The sequence below is a fragment of the Phalangium opilio genome, unplaced genomic scaffold (assembly GCF_054372755.1).
Source record: "Phalangium opilio isolate 3A_F unplaced genomic scaffold, DU_Popi_V2 ptg000003l_1, whole genome shotgun sequence".
NCBI lineage: Eukaryota > Metazoa > Arthropoda > Arachnida > Opiliones > Phalangiidae > Phalangium > Phalangium opilio.
In genome coordinates, this window is record NW_028324145.1 from 988,951 (window position 1) to 1,006,406 (window position 17,456).

The following is a 17,456-nucleotide window of genomic DNA, read 5'->3' on the forward strand; positions in this document are numbered from 1 at the left end:
GTTGTCAGGTATTGTGGAAAACCTTGACTTTTTACGTCACATCTGAGACCTCACAACACCGCTCCCGGATGAGCTCGAACCACCAACCTATTGGTTAACAGCCGAACGTGCTAACCATTGCGCCACGGAAGCCCAAAAATTAAATGGTCGTCAGGTATTGTGGAAAAACATTGGCTTTCTACGTTACATTTGAGATCACACAACACCGCTCCCGGGTGGGCTCGAACCACCAACCTTTTGGTTAACAGCCGAACGCGCTAACCATTGCGCCAAGGAAGCCCAAAATTTAAATGCTCGTCAGGTATTGTGTAAAAACCTTGACTTTTTACGTCACATCTGAGACCTCACAACACCGCTCCCGGATGGGCTCGAACCACCAACCTATTGCTTAACAGCCGAACGCGCTAACCATTGCGCCACGGAAGCCCAAAACCTAAATGCTCGTCAGGTATTGTGCAAAAAACTTGACTTTTTACGTCACATCTGAGACCTCACAACACCGCTCCCGGATGGGGTCGAACCACCAACCTATTGGTTAACAGCCGAACGCGCTAACCATTGCGCCACGGAAGCCCAAAAGTTAAATACTCGTCAGGTATTGTGTAAAAACCTTGACTTCTTACGTCACATCTGAGACCTCACAACACCGCTCCCGGATGGGCTCGATACACCAACCTATTGGTTAACAGCCGAACGCGCTAACCATTGCGCCACGGAAGCCCAAAAGTTAAGTGCTCGTCAGGTATTGTGTAAAAACCTTGACTTTATACGTCACATCTGAGACCTCACAACACCGCTCCCGGATGGGCTCGAACCACCAACCTATTGGTTAACAGCCGAACGCGCTAACCATTGAGCCACGGAAGCTCAGAAATTTAATGGTTGTCAGGTGTTGTGGAAAAACTTTGGCTTTCTACGTTACATTTGAGACCTCACAACACCGCTCCCGGATGGGCTCGAACCACCAACCTATTGGTTAACAGCCGAACGCGCTAACCATTGCGCCACGGAAGCCCAAAAGTAAAATGCTCGTCAGGTATTGTGTAAAAACCTTGACTTTTTACGTCACATCTGAGACCTCACAACACCGCTCCCGGATGGGCTCGAACCACCAACCTATTGGTTAACAGCCGAACGCGCTAACCATTGCGCCACGGAAGCCCAAAAGCTAAATGCTCGTCAGGTATTGTGCAAAAAACTTGACTTTTTACGTCACATCTGAGACCTCACAACACCGCTCCCGGATGGGCTCGAACCACCAACCTATTGGTTAACAGCCGAACGCGCTAACCGTTGCGCCACGGAAGCCCAAAAGTTAAATGCTCGTCAGGTATTGTGTAAAAACCTTGACTTTTTACGTCACATCTGAGACCTCACAACACCGCTCCCGGATGGGCTCGAACCACCAACCTATTGGTTAACAGCCGAACGCGCTAACCGTTGCGCCAAAAAGCCCAAAAATTAAATGCTCGTCAGGTATTGTGTAAAAACCTTGACTTTTTACGTCACATCTGAGACATCACAACACCGCTCCCAAATGGGCTCGAACCACCAACCTATTGGTTAACAGCCGAACGCGCTAACCATTGCGCCACGGAAGCCCAAAAGTTAAACGCTCGTCAGGTATTATGTAAAAACCTTGATTTTTTACGTCACATCTGAGACCTCACAACACCGCTCCCGGATGGGGTCGAACCACCACCCTATGGGTTAACAGCCGAACGCGCTAACCATTGCGCCACGGAAGCCCAAAAATTAAATGGTCGTCATTTATTGTGCAAAAACTTTGGCTTTCTACGTTACATTTCAGATCCCACAACACCGCTCCCGGGTGGGCTCGAACCACCAACCTTTTGGTTAACAGCCGAACGCGCTAACCATTGAGCCACGGAAGCTCAGAAATTAAATGGTTGTCAGGTATTGTGGAAAACCTTGACTTTTTACGTCACATCTGAGACCTCACAACACCGCTCCCGGATGAGCTCGAACCACCAACCTATTGGTTAACAGCCGAACGTGCTAACCATTGCGCCACGGAAGCCCAAAAATTAAATGGTCGTCAGGTATTGTGGAAAAACATTGGCTTTCTACGTTACATTTGAGATCACACAACACCGCTCCCGGGTGGGCTCGAACCACCAACCTTTTGGTTAACAGCCGAACGCGCTAACCATTGCGCCAAGGAAGCCCAAAATTTAAATGCTCGTCAGGTATTGTGTAAAAACCTTGACTTTTTACGTCACATCTGAGACCTCACAACACCGCTCCCGGATGGGCTCGAACCACCAACCTATTGCTTAACAGCCGAACGCGCTAACCATTGCGCCACGGAAGCCCAAAACCTAAATGCTCGTCAGGTATTGTGCAAAAAACTTGACTTTTTACGTCACATCTGAGACCTCACAACACCGCTCCCGGATGGGGTCGAACCACCAACCTATTGGTTAACAGCCGAACCCGCTAACCATTGCGCCACGGAAGCCCAAAAGTTAAATACTCGTCAGGTATTGTGTAAAAACCTTGACTTCTTACGTCACATCTGAGACCTCACAACACCGCTCCCGGATGGGCTCGATACACCAACCTATTGGTTAACAGCCGAACGCGCTAACCATTGCGCCACGGAAGCCCAAAAGTTAAGTGCTCGTCAGGTATTGTGTAAAAACCTTGACTTTATACGTCACATCTGAGACCTCACAACACCGCTCCCGGATGGGCTCGAACCACCAACCTATTGGTTAACAGCCGAACGCGCTAACCATTGAGCCACGGAAGCTCAGAAATTTAATGGTTGTCAGGTGTTGTGGAAAAACTTTGGCTTTCTACGTTACATTTGAGACCTCACAACACCGCTCCCGGATGGGCTCGAACCACCAACCTATTGGTTAACAGCCGAACGCGCTAACCATTGCGCCACGGAAGCCCAAAAGTAAAATGCTCGTCAGGTATTGTGTAAAAACCTTGACTTTTTACGTCACATCTGAGACCTCACAACACCGCTCCCGGATGGGCTCGAACCACCAACCTATTGGTTAACAGCCGAACGCGCTAACCATTGCGCCACGGAAGCCCAAAAGCTAAATGCTCGTCAGGTATTGTGCAAAAAACTTGACTTTTTACGTCACATCTGAGACCTCACAACACCGCTCCCGGATGGGCTCGAACCACCAACCTATTGGTTAACAGCCGAACGCGCTAACCGTTGCGCCACGGAAGCCCAAAAGTTAAATGCTCGTCAGGTATTGTGTAAAAACCTTGACTTTTTACGTCACATCTGAGACCTCACAACACCGCTCCCGGATGGGCTCGAACCACCAACCTATTGGTTAACAGCCGAACGCGCTAACCGTTGCGCCAAAAAGCCCAAAAATTAAATGCTCGTCAGGTATTGTGTAAAAACCTTGACTTTTTACGTCACATCTGAGACATCACAACACCGCTCCCAAATGGGCTCGAACCACCAACCTATTGGTTAACAGCCGAACGCGCTAACCATTGCGCCACGGAAGCCCAAAAGTTAAACGCTCGTCAGGTATTATGTAAAAACCTTGATTTTTACGTCACATCTGAGACCTCACAACACCGCTCCCGGATGGGGTCGAACCACCACCCTATGGGTTAACAGCCGAACGCGCTAACCATTGCGCCACGGAAGCCCAAAAATTAAATGGTCGTCATTTATTGTGCAAAAACTTTGGCTTTCTACGTTACATTTCAGATCCCACAACACCGCTCCCGGGTGGGCTCGAACCACCAACCTTTTGGTTAACAGCCGAACGCGCTAACCATTGAGCCACGGAAGCTCAGAAATTAAATGGTTGTCAGGTATTGTGGAAAACCTTGACTTTTTACGTCACATCTGAGACCTCACAACACCGCTCCCGGATGAGCTCGAACCACCAACCTATTGGTTAACAGCCGAACGTGCTAACCATTGCGCCACGGAAGCCCAAAAATTAAATGGTCGTCAGGTATTGTGGAAAAACATTGGCTTTCTACGTTACATTTGAGATCACACAACACCGCTCCCGGGTGGGCTCGAACCACCAACCTTTTGGTTAACAGCCGAACGCGCTAACCATTGCGCCAAGGAAGCCCAAAATTTAAATGCTCGTCAGGTATTGTGTAAAAACCCTGACTTTTTACGTCACATCTGAGACCTCACAACACCGCTCCCGGATGGGCTCGAACCACCAACCTATTGCTTAACAGCCGAACGCGCTAACCATTGCGCCACGGAAGCCCAAAACCTAAATGCTCGTCAGGTATTGTGCAAAAAACTTGACTTTTTACGTCACATCTGAGACCTCACAACACCGCTCCCGGATGGGGTCGAACCACCAACCTATTGGTTAACAGCCGAACGCGCTAACCATTGCGCCACGGAAGCCCAAAAGTTAAATACTCGTCAGGTATTGTGTAAAAACCTTGACTTCTTACGTCACATCTGAGACCTCACAACACCGCTCCCGGATGGGCTCGATACACCAACCTATTGGTTAACAGCCGAACGCGCTGACCATTGCGCCATGGAAGCCCAAAAGTTAAGTGCTCGTCAGGTATTGTGTAAAAACCTTGACTTTATACGTCACATCTGAGACCTCACAACACCGCTCCCGGATGGGCTCGAACCACCAACCTATTGGTTAACAGCCGAACGCGCTAACCATTGAGCCACGGAAGCTCAGAAATCTAATGGTTGTCAGGTGTTGTGGAAAAACTTTGGCTTTCTACGTTACATTTGAGACCTCACAACACCGCTCCCGGATGGGCTCGAACCACCAACCTATTGGTTAACAGCCGAACGCGCTAACCATTGCGCCACGGAAGCCCAAAAGTAAAATGCTCGTCAGGTATTGTGTAAAAACCTTGACTTTTTACGTCACATCTGAGACCTCACAACACCGCTCCCGGATGGGCTCGAACCACCAACCTATTGGTTAACAGCCGAACGCGCTAACCATTGCGCCACGGAAGCCCAAAAGTTAAATGCTCGTCAGGTATTATGTAAAAACCTTGACTTTTTACGTCACATCTGAGACCTCACAACACCGCTCCCGGATGGGGTCGAACCACCAACCTATTGGTTAACAGCCGAACGCGCTAACCATTGAGCCACGGAAGCTCAGAAATTAAATGGTTGTCAGGTATTGTGGAAAACCTTGACTTTTTACGTCACATCTGAGACCTCACAACACCGCTCCCGGAAGGGCTCGAACCACCAACCTATTGGTTAAAAGCCGAACGTGCTAACCATTGCGCCACGGAAGCCCAAAAATTAAATGGTCGTCAGGTATTGTGGAAAAACTTTGGCTTTCTACGTTACATTAGAGATCACACAACACCGCTCCCGGATGGGCTCGAACCACCAACCTATTGTTTAACAGCCGAACGCGCTAACCATTGATCCACGGAAGCTCAGAAATTAAATGGTTGTCAGGTATTGTGGAAAAACTTTGGCTTTGTACGTCACATTTGAGACCCCACAACACCTTTCCCGGATGGGCTCGAACCACCAACCTATTGGTTAACAGCCGAACGCGCTAACCATTGCGCCACGGAAGCCCAAAAGTTATAACTCGTCAGGTATTGTGTAAAAACCTTGACTTCTTACGTCACATCTGAGACCTCACAACACCGCTCCCGGATGTGCTCGAACCACCAACCTATTGGTTAACAGCCGAACGCGCTAACCATTGCGCCACGGAAGCCCAAAAGTTATAACTCGTCAGGTATTGAGTAAAAATCTTGACTTCTTACGTCACATCTGAGACCTCACAACACCGCTCCCGGATGGGCTCGAACCACCAACCTATTGGTTAACAGCCGAACGCGCTAACCATTGAGCCACGGAAGCTCAGAAATTAAATGGTTGTCAGGTGTTGTGGAAAAACTTTGGCTTTCTACGTTACATTTGAGACCCCAGAACACCTCTCCCGGATGGGCTCGAACCACCAACCTTTCGATTAACAGCTGAACGCGCTAACCATTGCGCCACAGAATCCCAAAAATTAAATGCTCGTCAGGTATTGTGTAAAAACCTTGACTTTTTATGTCACATCTGAGACCTCACAACACCGCTCCCGGATGGGCTCGAACCACCAACCTATTGGTTATCAGCCGAACGCGCTAACCATTGCGCCACGGAAGCCCAAAAGTTAAATACTCGTCAGGTATTGTGTAAAAACCTTGACTTCTTACGTCACATCTGAGACCTCACAACACCGCTCCCGGATGGGCTCGAACCACCAACCTATTGGTTAACAGCCGAACGTGCTAACCATTGCGCCACGGAAGCCCAAAAATTAAATGGTCGTCAGGTATTGTGGAAAAACTTTGGCTTTCTACGTTACATTTGAGATCACACAACACCGCTCCCGGGTGGGCTCGAACCACCAACCTATTGGTTAACAGCCGAACGCGCTAACCATTGCGCCAAGGAAGCCCAAAATTTAAATGCTCGTCAGGTATTGTGTAAAAACCTTGACGTTTTACGTCACATCTGAGACCTCACAACACCGCTCCCGGATGGGCTCGAACCACCAACCTATTGCTTAACAGCCGAACGCGCTAACCATTGCGCCACGGAAGCCCAAAACCTAAATGCTCGTCAGGTATTGTGCAAAAAACTTGACTTTTTACGTCACATCTGAGACCTCACAACACCGCTCCCAGATGGGCTCGAACCACCAACCTATTGCTTAACAGCCGAACGCGCTAACCATTGCGCCACGGAAGCCCGAAAGTTAAATACTCGTCAGGTATTGTGTAAAAACCTTGACTTCTTACGTCATATCTGAGACCTCACAACACCGCTCCCGGATGGGCTCGAACCACCAACCTATTGGTTAACAGCCGAACGCGCTAACCATTGCGCCACGGAAGCCCAAAAGTTAAATGCTCGTCAGGTATTGTGTAAAAACCTTGACTTTTTACGTCACATCTGAGACCTCACAACACCGCTCCCGGATGGGCTCGAACCACCAACCTATTGGTTAACAGCCGAACGCGCTAACCATTGCGCCACGGAAGCCCAAAAGTTAAATGCTGGTTAGGTATTGTGTAAAAACCTTGACTTTTTACGTCACATCTGAGACCTCACAACACCGCTCCCGGATGGGCTCGAACCACCAACCTATTGGTTAACAGCCGAACGCGCTAACCATTGCGCCACGGAAGCCCACAACTTAAATGCTCGTCAGGTATTATGTAAAAACCTTGACTTTTTACGTCACATCTGAGACCTCACAACACCGCTCCCGGATGGGGTCGAACCACCAACCTATTGGTTAACAGCCGAACGCGCTAACTATTGCGCCACGGAAGCCCAAAAATTAAATGGTCGTCATTTATTGTGCAAAAACTTTGGCTTTCTACGTTACATTTCAGATCCCACAACACCGCTCCCGGGTGGGCTCGAACCACCAACCTATTGGTTAACAGCCGAACGCGCTAACCATTGCGCCAGGGAAGCCCAAAATTTAAATGCTCGTCAGGTATTGTGTAAAAACCTTGACTTTTTACGTCACATCTGAGACCTCACAACACCGCTCCCGGATGGGCTCGAACCACCAACCTATTGCTTAACAGCCGAACGCGCTAACCATTGCGCCACGGAAGCCCAAAACCTAAATGCTCGTCAGGTATTGTGCAAAAAACTTGACTTTTTACGTCACATCTGAGACCTCACAACACCGCTCCCAGATGGGCTCGAACTACCAACCTATTGGTTAACAGCCGAACGCGCTAACCATTGCGCCACGGAAGCCCAAAAGTTAAATACTCGTCAAGTATTGTGTAAAAACCTTGACTTCTTACGTCACATCTGAGACCTCACAACACCGCTCCCGGATGGGCTCGAACCACCAACCTATTGGTTAACAGCCGAACGCGCTAACCATTGCGCCACGGAAGCCCAAAAGTTAAATGCTCGTTAGGTATTGTGTAAAAACCTTGACTTTTTACGTCACATCTGAGACCTCACAACACCGCTCCCGGATGGGCTCGAACCACCAACCTATTGGTTAACAGCCGAACGCGCTAACCATTGCGCCACGGAAGCCCACAACTTAAATGCTCGTCAGGTATTATGTAAAAACCTTGACTTTTTACGTCACATCTGAGACCTCACAACCCCGCTCCCGGATGGGGTCGAACCACCAACCTATTGGTTAACAGCCGAACGCGCTAACTATTGCGCCACGGAAGCCCAAAAATTAAATGGTCGTCATTTATTGTGCAAAAACTTTGGCTTTCTACGTTACATTTCAGATCCCACAACACCGCTCCCGGGTGGGCTCGAACCACCAACCTATTGGTTAACAGCCGAACGCGCTAACCATTGAGCCACGGAAGCTCAGAAATTAAATGGTTGTCAGGTGTTGTGGAAAAACTTTGGCTTTCTACGTTACATTTGAGACCCCACAACACCTTTCCCGGGTGGGTTCGATCCACCAACCTTTCGATTAACAGCTGAACGCGCTAACCATTGCGCCATGGAAGCACAAAAGTTAAATGCTCGTCAGGTATTGTGTAAAAACCTTGACTTTTTACGTCACATCTGAGACCTCACAACACCGCTCCCGGATGGGCTCGAACCACCAACCTATTGGTTAACAGCCGAACGCGCTAACCATTGCGCCACGGAAGCCCAAAAGTTAAATGCTCGTTAGGTATTGTGTAAAAACCTTGACTTTTTACGTCACATCTGAGACCTCACAACACCGCTCCCGGATGGGCTCGAACCACCAACCTATTGGTTAACAGCCGAACGCGCTAACCATTGCGCCACGGAAGCCCAAAACTTAAATGCTCGTCAGGTATTATGTAAAAACCTTGACTTTTTACGTCACATCTGAGACCTCACAACACCGCTCCCGGATGGGGTCGAACCACCAACCTATTGGTTAACAGCCGAACTAGCTAACTATTGCGCCACGGAAGCCCAAAAATTAAATGGTCGTCATTTATTGTGCAAAAACTTTGGCTTTCTACGTTACATTTCAGATCCCACAACACCGCTCCCGGGTGGGCTCGAACCACCAACCTATTGGTTAACAGCCGAACGCGCTAACCATTGAGCCACGGAAGCTCAGAAATTAAATGGTTGTCAGGTATTGTGGAAAACCTTGACTTTTTACGTCACATCTGAGACCTCACAACACCGCTCCCGGATGGGCTCGAACCACCAACCTATTGGTTAACAGCCGAACGTGCTAACCATTGCGCCACGGAAGCCCAAAAATTAAATGGTCGTCAGGTATTGTGGAAAAACTTTGGCTTTCTACGTTACATTTGAGATCACACAACACCGCTCCCGGAAGGGCTCGAACCACCAACCTATTGGTTAACAGCCGAACGCGCTAACCATTGATCCACGGAAGCTCAGAAATTAAATGGTTGTCAGGTATTGTGGAAAAACTTTGGCTTTCTACGTTACATTTGAGACCCCACAACACCTTTCCCGGGTGGGCTCGAACCACCAACCTTTCGATTAATAGCTGAACGCGCTAACCATTGCGCCACGGAAGCCCAAAAATTAAATGCTCGTCAGGTATTGTGTAAAAACCTTGACTTTTTACGTCACATCTGAGACCTCACAACACCGCTCCCGGATGGGCTCGAACCACCAACCTATTGGTTAACAGCCGAACGCGCTAACCATTGCGCCACGGAAGCCCAAAATTTAAATGCTCGTCAGGTATTGTGTAAAAACTTTGGCTTTCTACGTTACATTTGAGATCCCACAACACCGCTCCCGGATGGGCTCGAACCACCAACCTATTGGTTAACAGCCGAACGTGCTAACCATTGCGCCACGGAAGCCCAAAAATTAAATGGTCGTCAGGTATTGTGGAAAAACTTTGACTTTTTACGTCACATCTGAGACCTCACAACACCGCTCCCGGATGGGGTCGAACCACCAACCTATTGGTTAACAGCCGAACGCGCTAACTATTGCGCCACGGAAGCCCAAAAATTAAATGGTCGTCATTTATTGTGCAAAAACTTTGGCTTTCTACGTTACATTTCAGATCCCACAACACCGCTCCCGGGTGGGCTCGAACCACCAACCTGTTGGTTAACAGCCGAACGCGCTAACCATTGAGCCACGGAAGCTCAGAAATTAAATGGTTGTCAGGTATTGTGGAAAACCTTGACTTTTTACGTCACATCTGAGACCTCACAACACCGCTCCCGGATGGGCTCGAACCACCAACCTATTGGTTAACGGCCGAACGTGCTAACCATTGCGCCACGGAAGCCCAAAAATTAAATGTTCGTCAGGTATTGTGGAAAAACTTTGGCTTTCTACGTTACATTTGAGATCACACAACACCGCTCCCGGATGGGCTCGAACCACCAACCTATTGGTTAACAGCCGAACGCGCTAACCATTGATCCACGGAAGCTCAGAAATTAAATGGTTGTCAGGTATTGTGGAAAAACTTTGGCTTTCTACGTTACATTTGAGACCCCACAACACCTTTCCCGGGTGGGCTCGAACCACCAACCTTTCGATTAACAGCTGAACGCGCTAACCATTGCGCCACGGAAGCCCAAAAATTAAATGCTCGTCAGGTATTGTGTAAAAACCTTGACTTTTTACGTCAAATCTGAGACCTCACAACACCGCTCCTGGATGGGCTCGAACCACCAACCTATTGGTTAACAGCCGAACGCGCTAACCATTGCGCCACGGAAGCCCAAAAGTTAAATGCTCGTCAGGTATTGTGTAAAAACCTTGACTTTTTACGTCCAATCTGAGACCTCACAACACCGCTCCTGGATGGGGTCGAACCACCAACCTATTGGTTCACAGCCGAACGCGCTAACCATTGCGCCACGGAAGCCCAAAAATTAAATGGTCGTCATTTATTGTGCAAAAACTTTGGCTTTCTACGTTACATTTGAGATCCCACAACACCGCTCCCGGATGGGCTCGAACCACCAACCTATTGGTTAACAGCCGAACGTGCTAACCATTGCGCCACGGAAGCCCAAAAATTAAATGGTCGTCAGGTATTGTGGAAAAACTTTGGCTTTCTACGTTACATTTGAGATCACACAACACCGCTCCTGGGTGGGCTTGAACCACCAACCTATTTGTTAACAGCCAAACGCGCTAACCATTGAGCCACGGAAGCTCAGAAATTAAATGTTTGTCAGGTATTGTGGAAATGTTATGACTTTTTACGTTACATCTGAGACCCTACAACATCTCTCCCGGGTGGGCTCGAACCACCAACCTTTCGGTTAACAGCCGAACGTGCTAACCATTGAGCCACGGAAGCTCAGAAATTAAATGGTTGTCACGTAATGTGTAAAAGTTTTGACTTTTTGCGCTACATCTGAGACCACACAACACCTCTCCCGGTTGGGCTCGAACCAACAATCTTTCGATTAACAGCTGAACGCGCTAACCATTGCGCCACGGAAGCCCAAAAATGAAATGGTCGTCAGGTATTGTGGAAAAACTTTGGCTTTCTACGTTACATTTGAGACCCCACAACACCGCTCCTGGGTAGGCCGAACGCGCTAACCATTGAGCCACTGAAGCTCAGAAATTAAATGGTTGTCACGTATTGTGGAAATGTTTTGACTTTTTACGCTACATCTGAGACCCCACAACACCTCTCCTGGGTGGGCTCGAACCACCAAATTTTCGATTAACAGCTGAACGCGCTAACCAATTGCACCACGGACGCCCAAAAATTAAATGTTCGTCAGGTATTTTGGAAAAACTAACATTTTACGTTACATCTGAGACGTCACAACACCGCTCCTGGGTGGGCTTGAACCACCAACCTATTTGTTAACAGCCAAACGCGCTAACCATTGAGCCACGGAAGCTCAGAAATTAAATGTTTGTCAGGTATTGTGGAAATGTTATGACTTTTTACGTTACATCTGAGACCCTACAACATCTCTCCCGGGTGGGCTCGAACCACCAACCTTTCGGTTAACAGCCGAACGTGCTAACCATTGAGCCACGGAAGCTCAGAAATTAAATGGTTGTCACGTAATGTGTAAAAGTTTTGACTTTTTGCGCTACATCTGAGACCACACAACACCTCTCCCGGTTGGGCTCGAACCAACAATCTTACGATTAACAGCTGAACGCGCTAACCATTGCGCCACGGAAGCCCAAAAATGAAATGGTCGTCAGGTATTGTGGAAAAACTTTGGCTTTCTACGTTACATTTGAGACCCCACAACACCGCTCCTGGGTAGGCCGAACGCGCTAACCATTGAGCCACTGAAGCTCAGAAATTAAATGGTTGTCACGTATTGTGGAAATGTTTTGACTTTTTACGCTACATCTGAGACCCCACAACACCTCTCCTGGGTGGGCTCGAACCACCAAATTTTCGATTAACAGCTGAACGCGCTAACCAATTGCACCACGGACGCCCAAAAATTAAATGTTCGTCAGGTATTTTGGAAAAACTAACATTTTACGTTACATCTGAGACGTCACAACACCGCTCCCGGGTGGGCGCAAACCACCAGTCTTTTGAATCTCACCAAAAACATCTCTGTAAAAATATGCCAAGTTGTTTGGCCGTAAAAAGAAGTGAGATCTAAAATACGGCCAAGTTATTATCTCCAGGTGAACCAACATTTTATTCGACTTAAGTTAAAACTTCTCAAGAATGTTTTTCTGACTTTGCCATTTGCATATCAAGGATTCGTTTAAATCCAGATATGGATCGAAATTAAAATATTAAATCAAATTGGTTAAATATTCTTGATAAGCCTTTGTGGTTAAACTTGTAATTTCCGTTATTAACCTTCACGGGTGCAAAGAAGAAGGATGCAAGTTTGGAATGCTAATGGCCAAGTCAGAAAAACATTCTTGAGAAGTTTTAACTTAAGTCGAATAAAATGTTGGTTCACCTGGAGATAATAACTTGGCCGTATTTTAGATCTCACTTCTTTTTACGGCCAAACAACTTGGCATATTTTTACAGAGATGTTTTTGGTGAGATTTCACTCCTTTTTGTACGTGCATGTTCTTGTAGATTTATAGAAGTAGGATTATGAAGTGAAATAAACATTTGTACTTTTAGATTTTTATTTGTTCTTTCCAAGAGTTTTACTTGGCTTTGCCTTTTTCAACTTTTTTGCATTCAACTTTCTTTTTTTTTCTCAAGCTGTGATAATTGTTAACCGTATTTCTATTCGAAGAACACAATATTGTGGCAAGTAACACTTTTAATCAACAGAATAGATTTAAGAAAAACTAAATGAATCAAAACACGCTTAGAACCATTTCAGACGAAATGAAAAGGAAGTGAGTAAAAAATTTAATTACTAAAACATTATGTAAAAAACATAAATTTTGCAATAATACGAAAGAATCATATTAGTAAAAAATATTAATATTAAAAGACGAAAAAATTAAATTATAATGTCCTATTACGAGGGGATATAAATTATAAAACCCCCATTTCAGGGGCTAACAGGGGAAAATTCCCGCTTTTGGGACTTTTTCCTTTCTTTGTATGCTAAGTCCTACTTGTATGTCAAATTTTATCATTCCCGCAACACCGGAAGTGCCCTAGAGGTTTAGATGATGACTCTAAATTTAATCCCCCATTTCAGGGGCTAAAAGGGGGAAACTCCCGCTTTTGGGACTTTTCCCTTTGCTTGTATGCTTAGTGGTACAAGTATGCCAAATTTCATCATTCTAGCACCACCGGAAATGCCCTAGAGGTTTAGATGATGACTCTAATTTTAAACCCCCATTTCAGGGGCTAAAAGGGGGAAACTCCCGCTTTTGGGACTTTTCCCTTTGCTTGTATGCTTAGTGGTACAAGTATGCCAAATTTCATCATTCTAGCACCACCGGAAATGCCGTAGAGGTTTAGATGATGACTCTAATTTTAAACCCCCATTTCAGGGGCTAAAAGGGGGAAACTCCCGCTTTTGGGACTTTTCCCTTTGCTTGTATGCTTAGTGGTACAAGTATGCCAAATTTCATCATTCTAGCACCACCGGAAATGCCCTAGAGGTTTAGATGATGACTCTAATTTTAAACCCCCATTTCAGGGGCTAAAAGGGGGAAACTCCCGCTTTTGGGACTTTTCCCTTTGCTTGTATGCTTAGTGGTAAAAGTATGCCAAATTTCATCATTCTAGCACCACCGGAAATGCCCTAGAGGTTTAGATGATGAATCTAATTTTAAACCCCCATTTCAGGGGCTAAAAGGGGGAAACTCCCGCTTTTGGGACTTTTCCCTTTGCTTGTATGCTTAGTGGTACAGGTATGCCAAATTTCATCATTCTAGCACCACCGGAAATGCCCTAGAGGTTTTGATGATGTGTCAGTCAGTCAGTCAGTCAGTCAGTCTCATAATGTGTCATTTTCACATAGGATTATCACAGAACCCAAATGAGTTAGAAAACTGGAAGTTGGAGGACTTCCTAGGATTAACACTGTGCCCTTGAGGTGCAAATATGAGTGGTGTACTATTCCCCAGTACCGAGTTAAGAGGGGGTGAAAATGAGGCTGAAATGTTTCGGGTAAAGGATTGCTGGTAGTGCACGACAACTTGGCGGGTGCACTGCCGTGCACCCAGATAGCAGCTGAACGCGATAACCATTGCGCCACGGAAGCCCAAAAATTAATTGGTCGTCAGGTATTGTGGAAAAACCTTGACTTTTGACGTCATCTTGAGACGTCACAACACCTCTCCCGGATGGGCTCGAACCACCAATCTTTCGGTTAACAGCCGAACGCGCTAACCATTGAGCCACGGACGCCCAAAAATTAAATGTTCGTCAGGTATTTTGGAAAAACTCTAACATTTTACGTTACATCTGAGACGTCACAACACCGCTCCCGGGTGGGCTCAAACCACCAGTCTTTTGAATAGCAGCTGAACTTGCTAACCATTGCGCCACGGAAGCCCAAAAATTAAATGGTCGTCAGGTATTGTGGAAAAACCTTGACTTTTGACGTCGTCTTGAGACGTCACAACACCGCTCCCGGATGGTCTCGAACCACCAACCTATTTGTTAACAGCCGAACGCGCTAACCATTGAGCCACGGAAGCTCTGAAATTAAATGGTTGTCAAGTATTGTGGAAAAGTTTTGACTTTTTACGCTACATCTGAGACCACACAACACCTCTCCCGGATGGGCTCGAACCACCAACCTTTCGATTAACAGCTGAACGCGCTAACCAATTGCGCCACGGACGCCCAAAAATTAAATGTTCGTCATGTATTTTGGAAAAACTCTAACATTTTACGTTACATCTGAGACGTCACAACACCGCTCCCGGGTGGGCTCAAACCACCAGTCTTTTGAATAGCAGCTGAACGCGCTAACCATTGCGCCACGGAAGCCCAAAAATTAATTGGTCGTCAGGTATTGTGGAAAAACCTTGACTTTTGACGTCATCTTGAGACGTCACAACACCGCTCCCGGATGGGCTCGAACCACCAACCTATTTGTTAACAGCCGAACGCGCTAACCATTGAGCCACGGAAGCTCAGAAATTAAATGGTTGTCACGTATTGTGGAAAAGTTTTGACTTTTTACGCTACATCTGAGACCACACAACACCTCTCCCGGGTGTGCTCGAACCACCAATCTTTCGATTAACAGCTGAACGCGCTAACCATTGCGCCACGGAAGCCCAAAAATTAAATGTTCGTCAGGTATTGTGGAAAAACTCTGATATTTTACGTTACATCTCAGACGTCACAACACCGCTCCCGGGAGGGCTCAACGATTTTGAAAATGTTATTAAAAATCGAGGTACATTTTTAATTATTGTTCAATCGAGATGAAATCACTTTCAATGAGTGTTTTATAGGGAATTAAGCTGAATTCGGTCAAACATTGCTCCAGAAAAAAATGCATTCAAAAGTGTACCGAAAAAATCGCATGTTTTTCTTCTTCAAGATACAAAATCCGTGACAACGATTTCTTATTGAAAAATTGAATTTTAACAGTTTTTTGAATGAATATCGTTACATTTGCTTGAATTAAAGCAAAAAGTATAAAAATAATGGTTTCAGTGGTTATATTTGAAAATAGTGAAGAAATACTCAAAATATGCTTCTTTGGCCGTGAAACGTCGATTTTGAAAATGTTATTAAAAATCGAGGTACATTTTTATTTATTGTTCAATCGAGATGAAATCACTTTTAATGAGTGTTTTATAGGGAATTAAGCTGAATTCGGTCAAAAATTTCTCCAGAAAAAAATGCATTCAAAAAAGTACCGAAAAAATCGCATGTTTTTCTTCTTCAAGATACAAAATCCGTGACAACGATTTCTTATTGAAAAATTTAATTTTAACAGTTTTTTGATTGAATATCGTTACATTTGCTTGAATTAAAGCAAAAAGTATAAAAATAATGGTTTCAGTGAACATATTTGAAAATAGTGAAGAAATACTCAAAGTATGCTTCTTTGGCCGTGAAACGTCGATTTTGAAAATGTTATTAAAAATCGAGGTAAATTTTTAATTATTGTTCAATCGAGATGAAATCACTTTCAATGAGTGTTTTATAGGGAATTAAACAGAATTCGGTCAAATATTTCTCCAGAAAAAAATGCATTCAAAAAAGTACCGAAAAAATCGCATGTTTTTCTTCTTCAAGATACAAAATCCGTGACAACGATTTCTTATTGAAAAATTTAATTTTAACAGTTTTTTGATTGAATATCGTTACATTTGCTTGAATTAAAGCAAAAAGTATAAAAATAATGGTTTCAGTGAATATATTTGTAAATAGTGAAGAAATACTCAAAATATGCTTCGTTGGCGGTGAAACGTCGATTTTGAAAATGTTATTAAAAATCGAGGTACATTTTTAATTATTGTTCAATCGAGATGAAATCACTTTTAATGAGTGTTTTATAGGGAATTAAGCTGAATTCGGTCAAACATTTCTCCAGAAAAAAATGCATTTAAAAGTGTACCGAAAAAATCGCATGTTTTTTCTCTTCAAGATACAAAATCCGTGACAACGATTTCTTATTTAAAATTGAATTTTAACAGGTTGTTGAATGAATATCGTTACATTTGCTTGAATTAACGCAAAAAATTACAAAAATAATGGTTTCAGTGGTTATATTTGAAAATAGAGAAGAACTACTCAAAATATGCTTCTTTGGCCGTGAAACGCCGATTTTGAAAATGTTATTAAAAATCGAGGTAAATTTTTAATTATGTTCAATCGAGATGAAATCACTTTTTATGGGTGTTTTATAGGGAATTAAGCTGAATTCGGTCAAACATTTCTCCAGAAAAAAATGCTAGCAAAAGTGTAATGAAAAAATCGCATGTTTTTCATCTTCAAGATACAAAATCCGTGACAACGATTTCTTATTGAAAAATTTAATTTTAACAGTTTTTTAAATGAATATCGTTACATTTGCTTGAATTAAAGCAAAAGGTATAAAAATAATGGTTTCAGTGGTTATATTTGAAA

The 17,456-nt window shown here is 45.0% G+C and overlaps 2 non-coding genes across 2 annotated transcripts; both read right to left on the bottom strand.

The window, feature by feature from the left end:
- Nucleotides 1–6,078: 6,078 nt before the first annotated feature.
- On the bottom strand, nt 6,079–6,151 carry TRNAI-GAU (transfer RNA isoleucine (anticodon GAU)). Its single transcript has one exon. It is a non-coding gene; the product is annotated as a tRNA-Ile (tRNA).
- A 3,307-nt stretch (nt 6,152–9,458) lies between these two features.
- Nucleotides 9,459–9,531, bottom strand: TRNAN-AUU (transfer RNA asparagine (anticodon AUU)). Its single transcript has one exon. It is a non-coding gene; the product is annotated as a tRNA-Asn (tRNA).
- Between the last annotated feature and the right edge of the window lie 7,925 nt (nt 9,532–17,456).